Source organism: Podarcis melisellensis, assembly GCF_964234715.1.
Source record: "Podarcis melisellensis genome assembly, chromosome: 10".
Classification (NCBI taxonomy): Eukaryota; Metazoa; Chordata; class Lepidosauria; order Squamata; family Lacertidae; genus Podarcis; species Podarcis melisellensis.
The window spans coordinates 24,956,999-24,973,918 of NC_138542.1; the positions used below are offsets into that span (position 1 = coordinate 24,956,999).

General features: G+C 40.6%; 1 protein-coding gene across 2 annotated transcripts in view; it reads left to right on the plus strand.

Annotated features, from left to right (window-relative positions):
• IMMP2L (inner mitochondrial membrane peptidase subunit 2) overlaps positions 1–16,920 on the plus strand; it is a 476,940-nt gene that overhangs the window by 94,771 nt on the left and 365,249 nt on the right. The window lies entirely within an intron of this gene.

A 16,920-nucleotide genomic window follows, 5' to 3' on the forward strand; every position in this document is an offset into this window, starting at 1 on the left:
TTTACATTTTATTTTTTTCTGGAGGAGCCTCTTGTAAAGCATAATGATGAATACTGTGCAGGAAATCTTAGCTGAACAGGAGAAGAAAACAAATCTAGAAAGATTGTGTCAATACAAAACTTGATAAAAACATAATCAGCTGAAAGCTGATTTGCTCCTGCAATCCTTTGAAGGAATGCAGGTATTCTTTACATAAAAAAGAGAAGAATTTCTAAGGGTAGTTAGGTTCTGAATAGTAAATATGTGGCGCCCAAGGATTTCTCTTAAGTTACAGCAAGTGAACAATAATGACCGTATCTTTTCTTTTATGCTGTCTCACACAAACATGGTTTGTTATAAAAAACCACATTCTTGGTAATACCTGAAACAGGCCATGTCCTCGTTTATTCTGCTTCTCTTCTCTGCCAGACAGTTACGTTTTAATTAGTGTACTAGGATATCAAACAAAGGTTTTGGAACCTCTAGTCAAAGGACGCTGTGACAGTAATGAAGGCATGGGTAAAAAGGACACATGGATTTTTTGTTGTTGAAAAGATAGAAAGCAGCCTGTGTCAGTAGGAGAGGTACTGCTTGGTTCAGTTAAATCAATTCAGTTCACCTGTCACTAGGAAGCAACCTTATACAAAGTCTGTTTCTCCCACTATTTACCCACTGTTGTCTACCCTTGACTAGCAGCAGATCTCCAGAGTTTCAAGCAAAGGTCTCAACATTGCTTGCAGCCTGGTTCTTTTTTAAACATTAAGGAAATGAATATCCAGCAAAATGCAAACAAGTTAGGAATAAGTAATGTTTTAAACTTGTAATGTATGGCAGGAATATAACTCTGTTCTCATCCCAGGACATAATTTAACGTTAAAGTGCCTGGAATATCTCATTTTTTGCCTTGATTGAAACTCCTGCTGTGACGTTATAGCATCTCTAACCACCATTATCTTCTGCCAGAATCGTGCACTCCCATTTTGGAGGGAAGTAGTTCCTTCCGCCTGGAACAAGACTTTTGTACTATTTCCACATGTCTATTGTACTAATCTAGGATAAACACGTAGACTTTTAACAATGGTGAATGCATGGTCTTGTGCATGTTAAAAAGAATAGCGAGTAACAATGCTGAACTATAAATCACCTTTAAGCTCAAATCTCAAGCTCGTTTTAGATAGGTCAGTAAATATGTATGCTCAGACAGCTGTGACTATAATGCAGCATAAATATTGGGATGCGTAATGGAAGTTTTGATTTGTTTTTAATGGTAAAACTAGATTTATAGCAGAACAGAGCTGGGTTTGTGACCATGTCATTAACGAGTTATGAAATGCTATAGAAAAATATCATTGTTTAAATACTCACACATCTCAGTTACTAGTGGCATGGGAACAGAATCATTTCAGGTAACGTAGTCCAGGGCGATAGACATGTTAGCTTGTTGTAGCAAAAATAACAATGCCATAATAAGTATGCTAGTCTTTACTGTTCTACAATATGCTTTATTGTTCAGATAACAACTATTTTTTTAAAAAAGCTTTTATAAGCTTCTTAATATTTTAAAATCTCTAAGTGGTATACAAAAACACAATAAAGCAGCATCATAAAAACGCCGATACAACATAAAAATCAGTAAAACAGTATTATAAAAACAAATATTGAAGACTAACAAGGTCCAATCATAAACAAGGATGTGTCATCCTGGTAGCTGAGCACATGAATACAGCCAGCTTTGCTTTTTCCTAGACTTCCTTGCTTTCCCCCCCAGTCTCCTATGTCTGATAATATTTTGAAATCTGGAGTACACCACTATATGTAAAATATAATAGCACAGGACATTTGGTGGTAGAGACATACTCTTTCATTTCAGCTGAATGTCCTTCAGCCTGGCCCTTTAGAAAAGGCCAGAATCTGTATTTGCATGGTATTGTCTCCTGTACACATAATGTTAATGAGGGACACCAGGCTGAAGTTTTAGCAGACATCGATGCATCAGTGGATGTAGTAGCTTAGTGTGTATATGATGCATAGCAGTCAACTTAACAGATTTGAAAATAGGGGGCCAGCAGCCTCAAAAATAAGGGATCAGCAGCCAAAATAAGGGATTTTCTGGGCACAGGTATGTTCAACTTCTGAGCCCCTCCGAGCCAAAGGCAGAAAGCCCAGCTAGCAGCCAAACAAAGCCTCAAGCGGTGGTTCCCACAGTGCAGCAACCCGGCAAAGGGGATGCAGCAAGGAAAACCACTGTCACCTCTCCACTGGTAAGCGCTGAGCAAAGGCGAGTCCCCAGGCAACGCGGCCGATTTGATCGGCACAAGGCATGCAAGCTCCACCCCCCAGTCATTCTTAGACTCCTTATTGGGTGAGCAACGCAGCCAAGCAACACAGTTGGAGCCTCCCTCCTCCCTGGCCGGCAGGGAGGGAGGGAGGGAGGCAGAGGAGCTGCTTCCTTTGAAACATGGGAAATTTAAGGGGCATCATCAATAAGGGAGTTTCCCACCAAATAAGGGACGGTTGACAGCTATGATATGATGCAGTAGTGGAAAAGTCACCATTAGGGAAGACGGTAGTGAAAAGCTAGGACATCTGCTAATGTATGGTATATCCCTAACTCATTCTGAATTAAATGTGCAGTCCCCAGTAATACTAATACACTACTACAGTGGTACCTCAGGTTACAAACGCTTTGGGTTACAGACTCCTCTAATCTGGAAGTAGTTGCTCCGGGTTGTGAACTTTGCCCCAGGTTGAGAATGGAAATCATGTGTCAGCAGGCCCCATTAGCGAAAGCGCGCCTCAGGTTAAGAACGGTTTCGGGTTAAGAACGGACCTCCGGAACGAATTAAGTTCGCAACCCGAGGTACCACTGTATGTCATAATTACTAAGAAATGCTCAAGCAAGTAAACAGCTGAAAATAAAAGCAAGATGAAACCCTGTACTCACAGGGTCTTTTCTATGCAAGCAGCATATAAGAGCAAGGTGGGCTTATCTCCACACACTCAGTTCAGTAAAAGGTTAGCTGTCTTATGACTGACAATTGTGAGCAACTCTGGGAGCCCCAAATTTTTTATTTTATTTTTTGGCTGGAGAGCAGGGAAAAATGATTTAAATAGTAAAGTTCTTCAGTTTTATGGGATTGCATATTATGTGGCTTCTCATAAAACAAGATCCATATGGCATCTTACCTGATACAGCATAATGTGCATTTATTTCATTTCTTAATCATTCCCAGCCCACAAACATGTGGCGGCTAACACAAACATACTAGGTGGGTATAAGATAGAAGCCCCACCTATCACTGTCTTCTTGGTTGGCTGTGATGGCTCTAAAATATTTGCCCACCCAATCAGAGCATCTCAAAATATTTTAAATTTCTGGAGTGTTGGCTGCTCTATCTGCTGCCCAGACACAAACTTTGCCAAACCTGGGTGAGATAGTGTGAGAATATAGCCCCTAAGCAGAAATCTCCTTTCTGTTCAAACACGCTTGCTACAGTATTGTGATACTATGGAGTGCAGCGTGAAATGCTGGCTAATGAAGCATTGCTAATAATAAGGCAATATGGTAGATAAGATTTGATAAATTGCTCTTTCTAGCAGCACTACAGCTCCACTTCCAAATAACTGCCTCATCCAATCATTTCTCTAAGCAAGTTTCCAGATTGGTGGATAAATGAAGTGTTATGTCTCTTCTCCCTTCTGTTTTCTTTTATACTCTGAGCTGGTCCTGTGAAAGGGAGATTCATTTATTGTTTAGTTGAAATGGAATGACTGCAATCCTACAAACAAATTGGGCCTCGGTTAGGTGTGCTTTGTCATAAATAATCACAGAGGAGATTGGATTTCTCTCCTTGCCAATGTACTTCAGCTGTACATTAAGCTCACAGCACATAGAAGGGACTGAATCATTGCTCACTTGAATGATCACTGAACAACTCACACCTGTCCTTGTTTTGCTGTGCTGTTACCATCTCTATTTCCCTAAAGCATATTCAGCAGAACTTTATAGCAAAAGAAACTACCCTTCCATTTTTCTAGGTTTCTTCCTTGACTCCAGTCATTTCCCTCCTTCATATAAAATTCAATGATGCATGACTCTCTGAGCATTATTCTTCAGGATTGGGGTGGGAGGGGTATCATTGCATAGACTAGTTCATAGCAGTTTCATGGTCAGGTCAGCAGATAACCATATTTCATGTATAGTATTAGGTCACCTGGAAATGTGGAAGCATATATTTCCATCTGTGTTATAAGTCTTGCAAGCAGCTATGTCTTCCTTTACAAAAGCTTGTTTTTAGTTTTGCTCTTTTTCAGACTTTTATAGTCTTCAGTCCTATAGCCTTACTCACATGCATGGCGGTAGCATGAAGTGTCCAGCCAGGAAGCTTGATGTTCACTTAGTACAAGCCCTTGTGTTCTGTCTGTCTGTCTGTCTGTTTGCTTGTTTGTTTCAGTCATGATATAAATAAACATGGTAGCAATAAAGGGTTGGATGGAGAAAGGTTATAGTGTACTGTATTTTTCGCTCCATAAGACGCACCTGACCACAAGATGCACCTAGTTTTTAAAGGAGGAAAACAAGAAAAAAAATATTCTGAACGAAACAGTGGATGTATGATTTTTGTGGTTCATGATGTGGCCACAGACATGATATGTGATTTGATGGTGAGTTTGGGGTAGCCCAATGCAAAAATCCTGAGGATCCATGTGGATCCGTGCTTTGCGTCATTGCGGCCCCACACAACAGTGGGTGCATGATTTTTTTGGTGCAGGGTGTAGCTATGGACATGCTATGTGATCTGATTGTGAATTTGGGTTGTCCCAATGCAAAAATCCCGAGCCTCCCCCCTCCCAGGCAGCCTCCTTTATCGCTAGCGTCCCTTAACTCCCTCCGATCTCTTGCTGACCAGCTGCTTAGCGGCTTTGTTTCAACACCCTCTTTCTAAAATGAAGAGCACGATCTACTTTTCGCCCCTGGGCAATTCGGCTCTAGGGACCACGCATTTGCTCCATAAGACGCACAGACATTTCCCCTTACTTTTTAGGAGGAAAAATGTGCGTCTTATGAAGCAAAAAAAAAGGGCATAATCCACTGCCATACTGCCAGAAAACGGGGGAGAGGATTTTTGTCTCCCCACTTCCCTTTAACCTTTTTACAAACTCTCTCCTGTTGACACAAATGTGAGGCTGGCATACTTTCTTTGACCCTTCTGGATGTGTGTCAGAAGAACCCACCTGGCACACATCCAGAAAGATCAAAGAAAGCTTTGGATTCAGTGGATCTCAGGCCTCTCTCCAATATGCCTCTGTAACACCCTGTTTCAGTCTTCCTTCCCACAGAAAACTGGTGGTGGTACAGTGATGGTGGTAGAGCTTTCTCCTGCCATATCAGGGAGGCCTTCTTCAATGACCATGCCTCTCTGCAGCCCCTAGCTGTCCTCTAGCTGCCTAAGATTGTTCCCTAACTTAGTTGACCTTAAGTCCTATTGATTTAAATAGGATCTAAATTCAGCTAAGATGTGTAACTATGACAGCTGTCACAAGTCATTGCAACTCTTGGTGAGAATACACCATATAAATACCACATGGTTTCTCTAAAGATAAATTCAGCAGGTCCCCCCCCCCCCCAAAAATGTTAAATTTGAAAAGGCCACAGTGGAACCTTTCTAAATCTATGCGGTTTTGTGAAAGAGAAATTATGTTTAGTGTTTTGCCAGTGAATTTCATAATGAGTAAGGTCGAAGGGTATAAAACATATTTAATTTCAGATGGTGACTAACACACACTGAATACAGCAACTTGAGGCCTGCCTAGCCACACTTGGAGCTTCCGGACAAGATGAGGAAATTTTCATTAGACCAGAGTGGACTGTCCTGGAGATGAACCTCTGGAGGAATGTGTCACAAAAAAGCAGGACTGCCAGAAGCCATGCTGTGTCTCTGGAGTGTCAAAACTGAAAAATGAACAGTGGTTCCAGACCTCAGAACACACCGTTGGTCTGTGAGAACTCAGAAAAGGATGCAGTGATGACTAAGGTCCAGTATGGGTTTCTTAAAATCAAGTCAAGACAAATCTCATTTCTATTTTTGATAGACTAGGGGAATGCTTTGAACATAGCGTATCTTGATTTCAGCAAGGCTTTTAACAAAGTCCCATCTGCTATTCTTGCAGAGAAGATGGTAAAATGTGGGCTGGATGAGTGAACTGTTAGGTGGATTTGTAGCTGCTTGACTGACCACTAATGGTTCCTTATCATCCTTGAAAAAGCGTCAAGTCAGGTGCCAGAGGATTTTGTCTTGGACTCATTGTTTTTCAATATATTTATGAATGATTTGGATGAAGGAATTGAGGGGATGCTCATGAAATTTGCAGTTGACACCAAACTGAGAGGAGTAGCCAATGCCACAGAAGCCAGAATCGGGATTCAAGATCACTTGAACAGATTGGCAAACTGCATTGCAGGGATTGGAATAGATTGGATGGGATCCCTTCCAACTCTACAGTTCTATGATTCTATGAATATACAAGAGAGAGATATAATTCCAGCTGGTATTATTCTTGCTAGTTTTCTAAAAATTAAGTATATAGCACCAAGAAAATAAATGACTGCTTAATCTAAAAAAAAAAAAAAGGAAAAAAAAGCCATGAGTTATCTGCCTAATGTTTGATGTATAACAAAGTTGGGATGCTTATAAAACACAGTATAGCCCTTGCCCGGGCATAGAAATCCTGATCAGATCATAGAATCATAAAATGGTAGAGTTGGAAGGGACCATGAGGGTCATCTGCAATGCAGGGATGACCCATGTGGGGCTCAAACACACCACCCTGATATTAAGAGTATCATGTTCTATCAACTGAGCTAGCCCTGTCTCTGAGAATGCTCACTCTGGCTAAGCACTTGTTTATATTGAAATAAGTATTATGGATCATATAATGTCTTAAGAGTTCTGATTTCAAGAAGGCTATTCTTATTCTTGCCTCTTTATTCCTCCAAGGCTAGATGGAGGAGTAAAGACAGCTGAGACATGTTTTAAGGAAAACCTAACAAAGCAGCAGAATTTAGACTTGCAGAATAAATGAGAAATTACCCTGATGGCCTCTCATGATGAGATGGCATTGACAGCAATAGTGAGGAAGCAAGAGGGTTGGAGAGGGATGTTTATTTTGGAGAGTGTTGTATTCAAGAGGACAAAGAGCTATTTGAGTTGAATTTTTTTCCCAGAGAGAGTCTGTGATTTCAGCTTGTCAAGAATTGACAAGTAGATTTGTAAGTCATCATCACAGAGATGATAGCTGAATCTATTACACTGACTGTGATTTTCCCAAAATAGAGTATAAAAATGAACAAAACTTTTATACGTCACTGTCGTCTCAGAACCATTATCTTTTTGACAGTTGGCCCTTTCCTAATACGTTTCTTGGCTAAAAGTTGCATCTAAATAGCTGTGCAATTGGAGTGAATTCAAGCCACTTAATTCACACCTAGTTCCTATCCCCACCGCCAACTTTTCAGTGTTCATATTTAGAATTTCAATAAACACACACACACACGCAAACGGGTTAAACAACTTCAAATGATTTGGGGTAAAATATCTGAATCTACTGAAAGTCCCCTGGCAACATTGTCAGTATTAAACTGGCTCCTATATAGTAATAAACTCAAAATGGTTTTTTTCTTGATGTCTCATTTGAAGATTTATTAATTTATTTTAGATATTTCTAAGTTGTCTTTCAAGACTATATCCTTTCCAAGGTGGCTAAATTTAGCAAAAACCCTACAGATTTATTAAAAACAAACATTAAAGCTTACAATTAAAATAACAACATAGCAGACAGTTTGTAAAATGTCCAAAATTATAAAAAAATTGAACATAGCACCAAAGAGTTACTGGTATATTCATATTTTATATGAATAACACTGTTTTATCTGCTCTTCATTCAAAACAATTCCAATAAACGATACAATAAAACATATTTTGTAAATCATTACAATAATAAATACCTTAGAAACTTCTACTTAAGTTGTAAAAGTAAGGATAAACAGTCATTCTTTAAGGTAAAATATAATATAACCACACTGGATGAAAAACTGCCATATGGAAGTTATACCACAGGGACATGTAAAAATAAAAATCGATCAGTTGAGACATTTTCCTAAAGGTGCAATACTCAACACAAATTCTAAGAGGCACTGGGAATTTTTATTCAGTGACGTATTCTGGGTTTGTTTGTTTTTCTTGTAGTGTTAAGTCATAGAGAAGATTGTTTTAATATGACATTTCAGTAGTCCCTTTCATCATGGAGAATATCTAAGATACAGTGGTATCTCAGGTTAAGTACCTAATTTGTTCCGGAGGTCCGTTCTTAACCTGAAACTGTTCTTAACCTGAGGTACCACTTTAGCTAATGTGGCCTCCCGCGGCGGCTGTGCCGCCGCCGCGTGATTTCTGTTCTAATCCTGAAGCAAAGTTCTTAACCCGAGGTACTATTTCTGGGTTAGTGGAGTCGATAACCTGAAGTGTATGTAACCTGAAGCGTCTGTAACCCAAGGTACCACTGTATGTAATGCAGAAGAGGGCAAATGCTGGAATTGTCAAGAAGCCAAAAGTGACTTTTTCCATTGTAGCAAAGTTGTAGGAAAGGAAGTAATTCCTGGAAAGCTAATGAGATATTTCATTCAGATATCTTCTTATCTTGTTGCTGAGCCACTGAGAACCAGTGCTGTTTTAATAGAAGAAGAGGTGTCAGAACTCACCATTGTTTTACAATGGCACCACCTGAGAGGTGCCAGAACTAAGTTCTGGCTGTAAAAAAAAGCCCTGTAGAGAACGTTTATTTTAACAATCACTTGGATTTTCTTTGCTGAAAATTGGAAATTTAATCAAAATCCCAAGGAAACAATTACTCATTAAGATTTCGAATCACTTATCAATAATTAAACTGATTGCTTTTCCAATCTTCTTGTTTAAGTAGCACATGATCCAAGCCTAGGAACCAAGGCCAGCACACCCAAGAGGCACCTTGAGGCAGTCATTTCAGGTGGCAAGTCGGGGGTCAGCTGTGAAGGGCAGCAGAACTGGGTCCTGAGTCATGCGCCACTTCCTGCCTCCTGCACTTACTGCCCACTGCCATCTCCTCTGATGCCACGCCGCCAGCTCCTCCAGTGCTTCCTGCCACAACAGCCTGCTCCTCAATTACCCTCACCTCCACGAAGAGGAGGTGGTGGTAGGGGGCACCAGAGGTGCAGGCAGTTGGGGCTGCCATTTCCTGTTTTCCTTCAAGTGGCAAAACATCCTGGGCCAGCCCTGCTAGGAACCAGTTTTACAATAGGTTGCATAGCTCTCAGCAGACTTTTCTGAACTTGGTTTGATATAGCCACCAAATCTGTATCTATTCTAGATCAACATCATATTGATGCAAGTATACCCTTGCCTTTGCCTTGTGTGGAACTTTAGCATTATAGATGCATGTAGCACTAATGATTACTATTGCATTTCTTCTAGCAGCAGATAAATACCATATTTTTCTGTGTATAATATTTTTTTTTTTTGCATTAAAAATGTAGTCACCAATTGGGGGGTCGTCTTATAAACGGAGTTTACCTTCCCACTGATGCCATGAAGAAGCAACCATTACTGGCTGACTGCTGGGGGAATTTCTTCATTTTTAAGCAAATGTCCAGGTTTGAGCGTATGTTTGGGGTGATTGGGGGGTTGCAGTTTGCCTTCTTGGTTCGAAAAAAAAAAGTTCGACAACTTTGAGGGTGATTGCCCCCCCCCCAAGCTCATCAATCCAATCATCTGGATTTCCACTTCTAAAGATATGGCAAAATATTGATTTCTTAATTTTCGGTTCAAAAAAATAGGGGTCATTTTATACATGGGGGTGTCTTATACACAGAAGTACTTTCTTTTAGTCTCTGCATAGAAAATATATCCCTTTTCCAACTTGCAGCGACAACCTACATATGCTACATTTGCGTAAATATTATTACCACTTTGCCATACCACCTTTACTTTTTGCTGAGAAAATGACTGACATGAACAGGAGGAAACTTAATGTTTTCCATCCAGCACAAGAATCTCCCCCCAGATGCATCCTTAGTCATTGACCAATGGCCAGTGAAGTTGGGAGTTGTACTGAAGGGCTACAGATTTTCTGCCCCTGCCTCAGTGTGTGACGGTGGTTATGATTTTGATTCCTTTGCTTACTACAAAAACAAAGGCAAAGCGATGTGTGCTGCTTCCATATTAACATGGGATTTCTTGAACGCTCAGCATCACATTGTGGGCTTGCTAAACTGAATAGTGGATGCTGAGAATAAGGGGGTTTGAATGTATTTGACTATGTTGAAGGTATTTTAACTTGCAGCTAAATGGGCATGAATAAATAATTGTGGCCACAATATTCTATTTAACGCTGCTCCCGGAGAGGGCAAATGAGCTCTTTTTCTTTAATGCTGTGCTTTTTTCCCCACTGAATGACTGCGCCTTGCCATCAATTTTAATTTTTCTATCGTCAGGGAATCCTTCCCACATTAATTTATGTGCCAAAGCACACTGCATATTGCAGAGCATCCTGAGGGCGGAGAAGTGTTTTGGAGAGTGCTTTCAGGTCACAAGGGGCTTCTTGGGTCTTGCCATAGCTCTGTGTTAATAAGATAAGCTTGCAGGCAACCCCACTGTTACATTATAGGGAAGGGAAATGGTTTATTCCTGTGACCATCAATAGCAAAGTGGTTTGTAAGTCTCCAAGGGTCATTTCACTGTTTGCTCACTCAGTGGTAGCCACTGTGTGGTCCTTCCTTCCTACGGGTGTTTCTGGACTGCATCTTTCGTTATCTCCAACCATTGACCATGCTTTAGAGGCTGATAACCAACTAGATCTACTGTCAGGGACTGTCTGGACACTGAGGAGTAGTGGCTGGATTCTGATGAGTGGGCACCGGCAGAAGAGACTGACTTGGATGAAGGGATCAGTGAACCGGGGGAACCTGTAACAGCCAGGAGACAAATGTCAGAGCCAGGGGAAGCTGCAGGATTGGAGACTGGTGTAGAGTCAGAGGCTTCTACAACTCCTCCTCCTCCTGCCCCCACCTCTCCTGCTCCACTATCTTCCTAGACCACAAGAGGATTGAAGCAGGAGGAGGAGCAGAAGGTTACGCACAGGCGGAGCCTGTGCCTGCTTGTGTGCAGCTCATATGGGGAGATACATAAGTCAGGGTCGGGTGCGGGGCTCACTGTTGTGGCAACTGCCTCATTGGGTGCACACCTAGAAGTAGCTGAGAGATGTAGGCCTGGTGGATTGCCCTTTCCTAACTTGCAAGCATACTTTTGACAATACATTCCTCACTCAGAATATTCTTGCCTGACCACTCTGTAATATCTACTGAGCACCGTTTTGGCTACCCTACACTAACACTGTGACTGTCAGTTTACCAGAATGTAAACTCTCTGAAACTGTGGTTTGCCTTAGTTGCAAGGTATTTGCGTAAAAGCAGGCAACTAGTTTTTCTTATTGCAGTTTGGTTTTCAAAGGTCTATTATTATTCAGTGAATGAAATTTCAGCATGAATCAGTATCCCTGTATTGTGGTGATTTTACACTAAGTATGTTGCTTTGTCATTCATCGTCTGTCTTCCCCATGACTATTCTTTCATATACATTCTTTAAAAAGCATTTCATTTTCGTGTTACTATGGAAACAAGACACCATATTACAATCTGAGCATATGTCTCCATGTCAAGATGAGGGATGTTGGGTGCGACAGGATGATTATGAATTCAGTCTCTCCAGTTTGCTCCAGGTCCACAACCCTAGATGTAGAAAAGAATAGTGTCTGAGGAAACAGAGAAAAACCAAATCCTTTCAATAATGTTAATTGCAATCAAGTGTTTATAACTTGGGATATATTCTGCTGGTGTTTGAGTTTTGGGAAGCATCTGCAGTGTGGTTCCTTCCCGTGCCTTTTTGTTAATGTGAAGATTTTGGATTTAATTGGTGTAACAATGCATAGAATTCATGATTAATGTAAAACGTACGTGACAAATGTAATTTGTGTCCATGTTTTTTTGCCACCTTGTAGCCAAAATATGATTTTATTTTTAAATAATGATACTTAACACTTCTAGAACACTTACAGGTGTTTAAAGTTAAAAAAAAAGTATTAGTTTGTTTTGTTTTATTGCTTGTATGTTTGCTGCCCTGAGCGCCTTTGGGAAGAAAGGTGAAATATCAATTTGATAAATAAAGATAAAATAAACAAACTGCTTCACATGCACTATCTATTTGTGATCCTTACAACAACCCTGAATTGTAAGCCTGTTTCATCTGCCATATTGAATGTGAGGGCAAGAGTGGCTTGTTTAAAGACTCCTCTTGAGTTCACTAGTGGTGTGTTTACTAGTGGGGTGCTAAATGGCTTTCCATTTACTTTGGACCCATCTCTCTGCCTTTTAAAATAGTTATTCCATACCCTGCAACATTTTTCTGATGAAAATAGGGACATGGTATTCCATACCATCCAACATTTCTCTAGTAAAAATAGAGATGTCCAGTGCTATTTTTCTAGAAAAAGAGGTGGAACTTATCATGAATGCCTCCCTTTTTCTCTTACAAGGGCAATGGCCCCACCTGAGAGGTGCCAGAACTGAGTTCTGGTGAGTTCAGGCTGAAAAAAAGTACAGGGCGTGGCCTATTCCATACCCTCCAACATTTCTCTGATGAAAATAGGGATGTCCTAAAGAAAAGCAGGACAATCTGGGATCAAATCAGAAACCGGTACGGCCTGTGTAAATCCGGGACTGTCCCTGGAAAATAGAGACACTTGGAGGGTCTATTATTCCTAACTGTTACCAATAAATGTGAAGCGAACTGTGAAACTTCACATGGAAGTTAATGGTTGCAGAAGGAGAACTACAGTGGTACCTTGGGTTAAGAACTTAATTTGTTCTGGAGGTCTGTTCTTAAGCTGAAACTGTTCTTAACATGAGGTACCACTTTAGCTAATGGGGCCTCCTGCTGCCGCCACGCAGCCACCACGCGATTTTTGTTCTCATCCTGAAGCCAAATTCTTAACCTGAGGTACTATTTCTGGGTTAGCGGAGTCTGTAACCTGAAGCGTCTGTAACCCGAGGTACTACTGTGCCATGATTTAAATGAGAACAGATAGAGCCTAAGCATGCTCTCTTGATCTCCACACCCTCTGCTGGCATAGTTTTGTGACACGGTCCGGCACTTGTCAGCTGTAGTAAGAAGACAATTCCTTTCTTAGGGGTGTAGATCTGTGCACTCGGGACCACATGGATCATCTGTGAGATATCTGTTCACCTCTGTTGCCACAGTAGCCTTCCCCTCCACTTCACCCTTCAGAGTATCTAGGATTGCATGCCCAGCAGCCTAGAGACACTAATGGAATGGAGTCGTGTAATGAACAGAGCATATTAGATAGATGAAAGTGGTGTGATTTCTGAACAAGTGTTTTTCAAGCAAGCTTGATTTTCCAAATAGAGAGGAGAGATTTGTGTCTTAGTAATGTAATATGTTAGAATGATGGGAAGATTTCTTTATTTTCTGAGCGGACTTTCTTTTATTAAACTGAGGGATAGACAGCAATATTTTTCTTAGAGCCCCATGCTGAATATTTGTAAGTAAACGAGCCCATTCTGACATTAATACCATTCTTGGATTTACTTAGTGGTATAAAACCATTCTTCTGTTTATGGATATAGAGCTAAATTATATCAACGGTGGCACATTTATGTTGTGTAAATAATTTTCTCGTGTTCAGTGATGTGCATTCTTTAATGCAATATGGATTTGTGCCTGGATTCTAGAATGAGTCACCAATAATGTTCAGATTTCTGAAAATGGGGAACTGCAATGTATTGAGCATCTGACAACGTGCAAGGAATGAGACTTCTTAATTTCTTCTAAAATTTAGATTTATCTCTCATTTCTCAAGTTAGAGCAGGCACCAATGCGTATAAAATATGGGGAAAAAACGACACACCACATGCATTGTTTTAAGCAAAATCTCCTTACCTATGGCCCCTATAGAGCAGTTGGAGGAGCCGCTTTGCTTATATATATATATATATTTGTGGAGTTATTTTCATTTTGTTTCCCATTCTTTTATTGATTTAAGAATTTAAGAAGTAAGCTTGAAGCTTGAAGGCAAATACACTAATCAGATCACTGTAAATTGTAACAGATGGGCAACTTTCATAAGAGATCAAACAAAAAGCTCTCATGTTGCTTCTGGAGAAGTTTCAGGCCCTGGGAAACCTCCAGAGGAAGAGCTTTCCAAAAATTATGAAGCAATATGTCCCTGGCCTTAGCCAGTGTGTTTGTAACACCGTATACATTTGTGACACCGCTGTGCCAGGGAACGTACTATGGCTCTTTGCAGTTCCTTTGTGCTTATTGCTCAGGTGGAACCTGATGAGGACTGCCAGGCCAGCATGTGTGATTCTTTCAAGGGCCTGTTCAATTTACAGGACCATGAGCTAATCTGGATTCTGTCCAACCTAGGATCAGAAGTTGGTAAGCATGCTTCAGTCATTCCCATAAGGCTCAGTTTGTCCTAATGCCTGTGTGAGATGGTACACTGAAAATTGTACATTTACCTGAAAAAGGAACTCTAAGCCAACCCTAAGCCCTTGTTTTGGACTTACAGAACTAAAATATAAGGGCTGCTTTTTATGAGGCACTTGAGATTGCTTGATGTCTCACATCAGTTACAAAAGAATACACACACATATACATATCTCACCACTTTTTCTTTCAAAGTACATTTTTATGGCAACAAAGAAAGGTTTGGAACCAGGGCTTTTTTTCAGCCGGAACTCATGGGAACTCAGGTGGGTGCCATTGCCATTGTAAGAGAACAAAGGAAGCGTTCAATGTGAGTTCCAGGACCTCTTTTTCTAGAAGAATATCACTGTTTAGAACCATCCTTGTGCATATGTGATTTTGCCCCTCTTGGCTGATAAAAACTATCAGGGAGGGGACAGCTGGCTGGGACAGGGACCTGATTAATGCCTCCTGCACCCCTTTATGGATAGGTAAAGGTAAAGGGACCCCTCACCATTAGGTCCAGTCGTGACTGACTCTGGGGTTTCGGCGCTCATCTCGCTTTATTGGCTGAGGGAGCCGGCGTACAGCTTCCAGGTCGTGGCCAGAATAACTAAGCCGCTTCCGGCGAACCAGAGCAGCACACGGAAATGCCATTTACCTTCCCACCGGAGTGGTACCTATTTATCTACTTGCACTTTGATGTGTTTTCGAACTGCTGGGTTGGCAGGAGCAGGGACCAAGCAATGGGAGCTCACCCCATTGCGGGGATTCAAACCACCGACCTTCTGATCGGCAAGTCCTAGGCTCTGTGGTTTAACCCACAGTGCCACCCACGTCCCACCCTATATGGATAGGTATAGCCTAATTTCTGTTGTCTGTGCTCCAGTAACTTCTAGGTTAGATTACTGCAGCATGTTATACATAGGGCTGCCTCAGTCTGTGGCTCAGAAAAACTTCAAGGCCCTTGTTCTCATCTTATAGTTCTTCATCTGCATAGTGTAGACATGGATCAGAAGGCTCCTTCAAACAGAGGACCATCCTTTGTAAAGTTGGATGCACGGGCACTCTAGAAAGAAACAACCCTGCAAAGACTTACACTGACTCTGAAGAACTTAATCCTGACTCTGTGCTTTATTGACATGGAGTTACAATACTGTTTCTTGTCCTGCAGTTCCTTTAATTGGAGAGCATAGTTCCAGAATAGTGCTTCATGTTGGTGTTTTAAGTTCCTTTTGCATTAAAGGGATGTACATGTTTACTCTGTCCCTGCTTATGCAGAAGGAAGCCCCTGCTTCCAGGATCCTGTGAACCATAGAATAATATAATTGTACAGTTAGAAGGAACTCTGAGGATAATCTACTCCAACTCTCCGCGGTGCAGCTGTCACATACAGAAATCGAACCTGCAACCTTGGCGTTATCAGCACCACATTCTAACCAACTGAGCTGTCCAGCTGCATAATTTTAGGTTTTAGGTGGAGAAAACCGCTCTTAGTTTTGGGTTACAGTATATAAAAACAATTAAACATGGTCCCCCCCTTTCATTGCCAGTATTATACAAATATATATGTGAGGTTTGTTCTGCCAGTAATACACAAATTTCCAGGACACACAGGGCAATTCTATATCTATTTACTACTCCATGAAATAATTCCTGATATAACATATTCACTTGCCAGATATTGTGCTGCTATGATTGACATGTGTCGGAGGATGGTATGTGCCACACAACAGGTCTAAAACTGAAGGTTACATCTACCAATTTTATATTCTGCTTGATTTATGTACCTTTTTAAAATTAAAATTAAAAAAATTCTCCTGATCTATCATTATTAAGAAAATGAGTATGCCCTATCTCCTATTTAGCATGTTCTACTTCTGTATGTAGGTGCTTTTACCTTATGCTGGCTTATGACCCTAAGAAAGATTTGACTTGACTATAGTATATTATATTTTAGTTGGTTGGAAAAAAATATTTCAGAACTCTTTGCATGCTTGGTCTGCATTAATCAACCCACCCACCACACCCCTTAGTGATATGCCCTGGCATAATTTTAGAAAAACTCTCTTTAACCAAGAGCTGTAATTATAAAAGAACCATGGTTTTAAAGTGAAATAAGACCTTCTTTTACTGTACCAAATGCTCTTTATACATTTCCATTTATGCTAATGTCAGTAGCAGTGAAATCAGTTTTAATCTTCTTTTTATTGAACTTTATTATTTAAGCTGAGATAAGCAAACAATGAAGCATAATGGAATCCTTATTAAAGAAGAAACACGATCAAATATAGAGATTAAAGAAATATCTGCATCTTGCAGAGACTTGCAGAAACTAGATTTTATAATGCCAAGTTTTGTGTGT